The sequence below is a fragment of the Notolepis coatsorum genome (genome assembly GCF_963971535.1).
Source record: "Notolepis coatsorum genome assembly, chromosome: 1".
Classification (NCBI taxonomy): Eukaryota; Metazoa; Chordata; class Actinopteri; order Aulopiformes; family Paralepididae; genus Notolepis; species Notolepis coatsorum.
The window spans coordinates 61,473,423-61,481,631 of NC_140165.1; the positions used below are offsets into that span (position 1 = coordinate 61,473,423).

The 8,209-nt window shown below is 40.9% G+C and overlaps 1 protein-coding gene across 1 annotated transcript in view; it reads right to left on the reverse strand.

Annotated features, from left to right (window-relative positions):
- cab39l (calcium binding protein 39-like) overlaps window positions 1-4,676 on the reverse strand; it is a 72,993-nt gene extending 68,317 nt beyond the window's left edge. The window contains exon 1 of the mRNA XM_084316014.1: window positions 4,242-4,676. The gene's annotated coding sequence lies outside the window, so the exon portion shown is untranslated. The remainder of the gene's footprint in view (window positions 1-4,241) is intronic.
- Window positions 4,677-8,209: the final 3,533 nt, after the last annotated feature.

The following is an 8,209-nucleotide window of genomic DNA, read 5'->3' on the forward strand; positions in this document are numbered from 1 at the left end:
TATGCTATAAAGAGTAGACTACTAAAAAAAAAAAAAAATGCATTCAAACTTTTTTTTGTGTGTGTGTGTGCGGTAATAACCGCGGCGGTAGGAAATATTTTGCAAATTTGTGCGGTAAGGAAAACATCAATACCGCGGCAGCTCTAATTGGTATCTCTATCTTCATGTCTGACTCTGGAGAAGACTGTGAAGAGCGTTTCCCATAATGTCGCATTGTTCCTTTAACACTTTGGATGCCCAACCCGAGTTTTCTCGGGTTTACCCCCCGCGGGTTGAATGCCCATAACGAGAATATTCGTTTTTTCTCTTTTTTTTTTTTTTTATTATTAGCGATCTGAATTCATATTTCATCAACCGAGTCTACCGTTGGTAAATCAGCCACTCCAGGCGCTCAGATGTGAAAAAAGCGCCCCCTATCGTTTCCCAGATGGTAATTCACCCTTTTGCTGACTTCCGGTTGCCAATGGCACTTCCTGTCCCATCCACATCCATTGGTTTTAGCTACTTTTCTCCCCTTATTTAAACAACTTTGTCGTCACAGAGAGGCAATGAAACGTTTGTATTATTATAGTATAGAATGTATTTAATAAGCAAACGTTTGTCAGCAGGGTTTTTGGGCTGTATTTCATGTAAAAACGTTTACTGTTAGTTTCCTTGCTCAGCCAGCATTAGCTAACAGAAGCTAGTGGTTAAACAGGCCGGATTAGCTTTGAGCTAACTATCTTTCCCGACCCATGTATTCATTCCATTCTAAACATAACGTTAGTTTACAAAACATGACCCGTCTATATAGCGTTGAGGAACAAATTATATAGACGGGTAATGTTTTGAACAACTAACGTTACGTTTAGAATGGAATGCATCGGCAAAGATCCGTTAGCTCAAAGCTATTCCGGCCAGTTTATCAACTTCCTGTCATTTAGAAATATGATTTATAGTGAAAATCATTACCAAAACGTCCGGAAAAACCTAACGGGAGCATTATAGACGGTCATACAAATGTACAAATGCTATAAGGTGGCAAGAAATGCACTATAAACAATACTTTGCGGCGTCGTTTCTTGCGCTAGCCTCTTGTTAGCCAGCATTAGCCTTAATAGCTTTGAGCTAAGGATCTTTGCCGATGCATAAAGTATTGTTTATAGTGCATTTCTTGCCACCTTATAGCATTTGTACATTTGTATGACCGTCTATAATGCTCCCGTGAGGTTTTTCCGGACGTTTTGGTAATGATTTTCACTATAAAATCATATTTCTAAATGACAGGAAGTTGATAAACTGGCCGGAATAGCTTTGAGCTAACTATCTTTCCCGACCCATGTATTCATTCCATTCTAAACGTAACGTTAGTTTACAAAACATGACCTGTCTATATAACGTTGAGGAACAAATTATATAGACGGGTAATGTTTTGAACAACTAACGTTACGTTTAGAATGGAATGAATACATGGGTCGGGAAAGATAGTTAGCTCAAAGCTATTCCGGCCAGTTTATCAACTTCCTGTCATTTAGAAATATGATTTTATAGTGAAAATCATTACCAAAACGTCCGGAAAAACCTCACGGGAGCATTATAGACGGTCATACAAATGTACAAATGCTATAAGGTGGCAAGAAATGCACTATAAACAATACTTTATGCATCGGCAAAGATCCTTAGCTCAAAGCTATTAAGGCTAATGCTGGCTAACAAGAGGCTAGCGCAAGAAACGACGCCGCAAAGTATTGTTTATAGTGCATTTCTTGCCACCTTATAGCATTTGTACATTTGTATGACCGTCTATAATGCTCCCGTTAGGTTTTTCCGGACGTTTTGGTAATGATTTTCACTATAAATCATATTTCTAAATGACAGGAAGTTGATAAACTGGCCGGAATAGCTTTGAGCTAACGGATCTTTGCCGATGCATTCCATTCTAAACGTAACGTTAGTTGTTCAAAACATTACCCGTCTATATAATTTGTTCCTCAACGTTATATAGACGGGTCATGTTTTGTAAACTAACGTTATGTTTAGAATGGAATGAATACATGGGTCGGGAAAGATAGTTAGCTCAAAGCTAATCCGGCCTGTTTAACCACTAGCTTCTGTTAGCTAATGCTGGCTGAGCAAGGAAACTAACAGTAAACGTTTTTACATGAAATACAGCCCAAAAACCCTGCTGACAAACGTTTGCTTATTAAATACATTCTATACTATAATAATACAAACGTTTCATTGCCTCTCTGTGACGACAAAGTTGTTTAAATAAGGGGAGAAAAGTAGCTAAAACCAATGGATGTGGATGGGACAGGAGGTGCCATTGGCAACCGGAAGTCAGCCGGAAATGGCTACTATGAGATTGTGCAAGTGGAGAATGAAAAGGCATGAGAAAAAAAAAACCCGGACTCCACATTTTACTTCTCACGCATTTGACCGGAGTCGTTCAGCTTCATTCTGGACCCTCAGAGCAGCGGGGATTATGTTACAGTATACGCGGTGGATCAATAAAAGGATCGATTTTCGGAATGGCGATCAGGAATTGGAATAATCCATTTGGATACCATCTGATCTCAGGTAAGGAATCTATTTTACCAGTATTAGGATAATCAGACCCGTTTTCACGGAGATATAAGCTTTCCCCCTATAATGTGATATGGCTGTTTGACTAAGCGATCAGGAACTGAGAGAATCGATTTTCAGCACGCGGCACCAGCATGCACACGTACACATATTATACTATCGATAATCTAGCGTTTATTTGAAAACGATTCATAATAGGCCGAAAAATTACAACGTTCTAGAATATTCCAGTACAGGGCGATTATCATGGAATCTCTTCTTTTTTTCGTGAAAACGAGGGCTTTTCAAAATGATATAAAACGGAAATGAACCGATAAAAAAACAATCCGCTTCGACAATGTTGACTGGAAATGGGTCATTGATAATGCGACGGGCAGATTAGACACAGACATAATTTAAAACATAGATTAGGCGATATTAACGTTAACATTGAAGTGGTGCTGGGCATTCAAGGGGGTAAAAAGGAAAACACGGCCGGCTCTGAAAGTGTTAAGGGGAAGAGCACTCCCGACGCCTCCCGGATGCTTGAAGCCTTTTTACAACGCATCGCCGTTTCCGGGTTCCCGTTTTGCGCTCTGATTGGCCAGGTCATGTGACATGAGCGCCAATCGTGGGACGGCAAGTTTCTACACTGGTTAAGCTTAGGCACTAATTTCGAAGTTGGTTAAGGTTAGAGTTTGTCTTAGAGCGTGACGGCAAGTTCTTTCGCCGGTTAAGCTTAGGCACTAATTTCGAAGTTGGTTAAGGTTAGAGTTTGTCTTAGAGCATGGCGATAAAACGCCAGGTAGTTTGCAGGCTGTTAGACGCGGAAATGGGCAAACACGCTATTGGGCGCACATGTCACATGACCTGGTCAATCAGAGCGCCGGAAACGCGGATGTGTTGTAAAAAGGCTACACGCCTCCCGGATGTGTAAAGATTTTCCCTAACGCACTTTCAGTTCCGCGTTCGGGTTCCACGATCTGATTGGCCACTGACGTTTCTCTCAGCTCCAATCGCGTTACGCCTAGTTATATCACTGGTTAAGCTTGGCGACTCTTTCGAAGTTGGTTAAGGTTAGAGTTTGGTTTAGAGCAGGGCGATAGACCACCAGCCCTGATTCCAAACTCTAACCTTAACCAACTTCGAAAGAGTCGCCAAGCTTAACCAGTGATAGAACTAGGCGTTAGCTAGCTAGCAGGCTGTGTAGAGGCAGAAATATGCGTAACGCGATTGGCGCCGAGAGAAACGTCAGTGGCCAATCAGATCGCGGAACCCGAACGCGGAACTGAAAGTGCGTTAGGGAAAATCTTTACGCATCCCGCGTGACAAGAAGAGCTTGTAACGCAGACAGGCCGCAAGTCAACAATGTGAGAGAACGAGATAGGGGGGGGGGGGGGGCATTATTATAGACCACTACGCCCCTCTCCCTCTCTCCGCTTTTGACACAATTCAGATGTTACCAGAGAGAGAGAGAGATGATACAGATATATAGTCTTTAAATCGCTTCGGAAACTTTTCAAAGCTACCGAACACATGCAGTATCTGATTTATGGCAAGTGGCAACAATGTGTCACACTCACATATCTCTCTCCCTCGAGTGAAGTTTCAAACAATATCAAGGAGGACGATAATCACGATATCGATCCGCCCGCTCTGTTGTCGAACGTAGAAGAAACCACGGGATATATACTCACAGTGCAAAATATATTATCTTTATAATATATTATCTTCTCCTCCTGGTCCCAATGTAGCCTCCTCCTGGTCCCCAATGTAGCCTTTAAATAAGCTCCTCCTGGTCCCAATGTAGCCTTTAATAACCTCCTTCTGGTCCCAACTGTAGCCCTTTAATAACCCCCTCCTGGTCCCAAACGTAGCCTTTTAACCCACGGAGAGCAGCTCCTCCTGGTCACCGCCAGCCCTGCTGTGTTTTGTTGGCTGAGAGACGTCAGCGGGATGTATGTGTGTGCGCGTGCGTGTGTGTGTGTGCGAATTAAAAACGTGTGGGATCTTTTAAGAAGGCAGCAGCCATTTGGTCCCGTTCCAGACGAGAGGCCAGAGAGGACCCCATACGGATATTATTTCTTTCTTTCCTTCCTTCGCTCCTCGCATTGATATAAATCCTCTCTGGTGGGAAATGTTTTAATTTAAACAAGTGTAACGCGTTGAGGAACGGTTGTAATAAACCAAGCCGTGCGCTACAGAGCGTTTAGTGACATGACAAAGGAAAGGACTCAAAGGAGGGAGGGGACGAGGGGTGAAGGAGGCGAGGAGGCTGTATTTCCGGACGCGTCCCAGCCGTGACGTCATGGCTGTGTCACGTGTGAACTGAGAGAGGAGCCCATTGGAGCTCATCTGTCACGAGACTCAAATACATTTGCGGAAAAGGCTATTAATAATGTTTTTTATTTTATTTTAATTTTTTGCACACACTACTATTAAATAGGTTGAAAAGGAATTTCAACAAAGCAAAATTATAATAATAATAATAATAATAATAATAATAATAATAATAATAATAATAATAATAATAATAATAATAATAATAATAATAATAATAATAATAATAATAATGATAATGATAATGATAATGATAATAATAATAATAATAATAATAATAATAATAATAATAATAATAATAATAATAATAATAATAATAATAATAATAATAATAATAATAATAATAATAATAATAAATAATCATCTGATCTATTGGGCTATTATTAAGTACATTTTAAACTAGCTAGTATATAAACAACCTTTACTGTACTCAACCACTTAACACAGTAACACTTCCGGTATTTTGAGCTCATAGGAGGGAGCGGGGGAGGGGTAAAAGAGAGCATGAATGAATGAATGATTAATGAATGAATGAAAACTTTTTTTAACAGATTGCAGAATGGGTATACAGTACGGCTCAATACATACAATTGTCAAGGGGATGCAGACCAGAGAAAGACGTTTGTCTTGTTTACATCAGGGTCCCTCATTTTCAATTCATAGTGACATTTATGACATACACAACATACATGACATCATGACATTTATGGCATAGGGACATACATGACATACAGATACAGGTATATAGTACTGTTACATTTGTGACATATGATATGCAAATATATACAGTACTGTTACCCATAGATCCTGACAGAGAGTATATACAGGGAGGAGACTGTACATTAGGAGGGGGTGGCACTGGTGGGAGAGAAATATACATACGGTGGGGAGAGAATATATACATACGGTGGGGAGGAGACTGTACATTAGGAGGGGGTGGGTGGGTGGGAGAGAAATATTCATACGATGGGGAGAGATACATACGGTGGGGAGGAGACTGTCTAGGAGTGGGTGGGGGAGTTTGGACATTTATGACAGCCAGTTTCGAATTGCAGTCTCCCGTAGGTGCTCTTTAAGAGCGGTTTTGAATGTGGGTAGTGATTCACATTCCTTTACAGCTTTGGGTAGGGCGTTCCACATTGATGTGGCATAATTGCTAAATGTGTTTAGTCCCTTGTTTGAGCCGAATCTGGGTTTAACATGATTTGTTGAGCTTCCTCTGGTGTTGTGGTCGTGGTATTCACTGACCTTTGGGAAGTATTTTGACATGTACATGGGTACCTTAGTCGTATAGTGTATCTTGTAGACCAGGCCCATTGCAAGTTGCTGTACTCTGTCGTCTACTCTAAGCCATCCTAGGTTGTCAAAGTGGGCAGGGGTGAGGTGGGTTCTAGGAGTAAGGTCAAGCAGTAGTCTGACCAGTTTGTTTTGTGATGTTTGTAATCTTGTTTTTAGCGCCTTTGAGGTGCTTTGGTACCATGAGGTGCAAGCATAGTCGTAGTACCCTTGAATGAGTGCTCCTGCCAGAGTCTTCAGGGTATTCTTGTTTACCAGAGAGGAGATCCGGTACAAGAATCTAGTTCGTTGGTTGACTTTTTTTATTACCTTGGATGCCATTTTGTCACAGGAAAGATTTGCCTCTAGGATGGACCCTAGGTATATAATTTCATCTTTCCTTGTGACAATATTGTCACCCACTGTAACTGAGAAGCCGTCGGTCTTGCTGAGTTTGTTATTTGATCCGAAGAGAATGGACTCTGTTTTAGCCCAGGTGTAATGATAGTTTGTTATCAGCGAGCCAGGTGCAGATTCTGCCGAGTTCTGAGCTGAGGGTTTTTTCAACCTGTAACTTGTTCTTGTCAGAGACCAGCAGGGCTGAGTACAAGAACAAGTTGCAGTCACAAGCTGACGACATGTCATTTGCATAAATTAGGAACAGTAGCGGTCCGACCATCCTACGCTTCCTTGTGGAACACCACAGCTCACAAGCATGCAGGGATACAATTAATTAATGTTGATTAGAGCCTGGACGTGAGTGGTTGTAGCTACGGCCGGACTCTAATCAACATTCATTAATTGTATCCCCCCCCCCTCAATATGCAGTTGATCGTTTTTAAAGTGCAATTTTTATAATTGTATTGCTGTATTGCATTTTCAGGTGACCTGTCAAAATTAGGGTTCCTATGGGCTTCCCTGATTTAAGTTACCTGCTGGTTACCCACTAAGAACTGTGTACAACACCCACTAAGAACTGTGTACAACACCCACTAAGAACTGTGTACTTGTGTGTGCAATTAAAGGTGCTATAGATAACATTTCTATGTAATCATTTAAAAAATAATAATACACTCACTGAGCTTTATGGAGGTCCGTGAGTATATATTATCCACAGTCACAATGGACTTCAAGTGTTGTGAAGTGACTGTGGCATGTAGTGGTACTGCAAGTAAACTCATCCACCCATAAAATGCATGCAGACACGTTACCAAGAAGTGAATTCACCTCTTGGTATAGTGGTCTGTGATGTCGCGTGCGGCCGACCCAGGTTCGAAACTCAGTCGGGGCATCGAAGTTTAACACACAATGCAGAGATGGAAATACGAGCCCGGCTACATAAGGTGAGGAATACAAGTATTGCCCCCCCCCCCCCCCCAATTATTGATTAATGAATTGATCATAAAAAAAAATTTGGTGGGTCCAAAATTAATGTTGTTTACATGTTGCAGGCATGTATCCCCTCCCTACTTCACATTTCCCCATGTGGAATGCACCCGATTGGATAAATGACATACTGTCGCTCTAGTGTGACATCTAGTGGTTGAATGTTATCTATAGCACCTTTAAATCAACACCGCCCGCAAACAAAACAGAACAAAACAAATCACTTCAAGACGACACCTTCTCAGATTTTATTCAAGCCTTATTTAATATTTCATACAACTTCAGAGGAATTACATATTTACACAAATATACACAGATATGTTGGCATATCTTTCGTAATAATATCATCATCATCTGTATAATCAATACAATAATCAGGTACAATGATAGGAAAATAAAGACAGTAGGCTTCGCTGCAATGTGCTGCATATATGACAACTCAACAAAACAAAAAAAACCTTCTGTGAAGTTGAAAATACAAATAATTCAATAAGCTTTATTGAGTGATCGGAAAGGTGACACTGAGGAGTTTAGTGCCCGGAATACTTTCAGTAGCAGAGGCATGAAACGAACTCTTAGACTATATATATGTAACGCAATACAGTTCTTGCACAGAAGGTTTGAGTAGTTTATTTTCTTCCAACATGGCTGCCTGTAACCACCA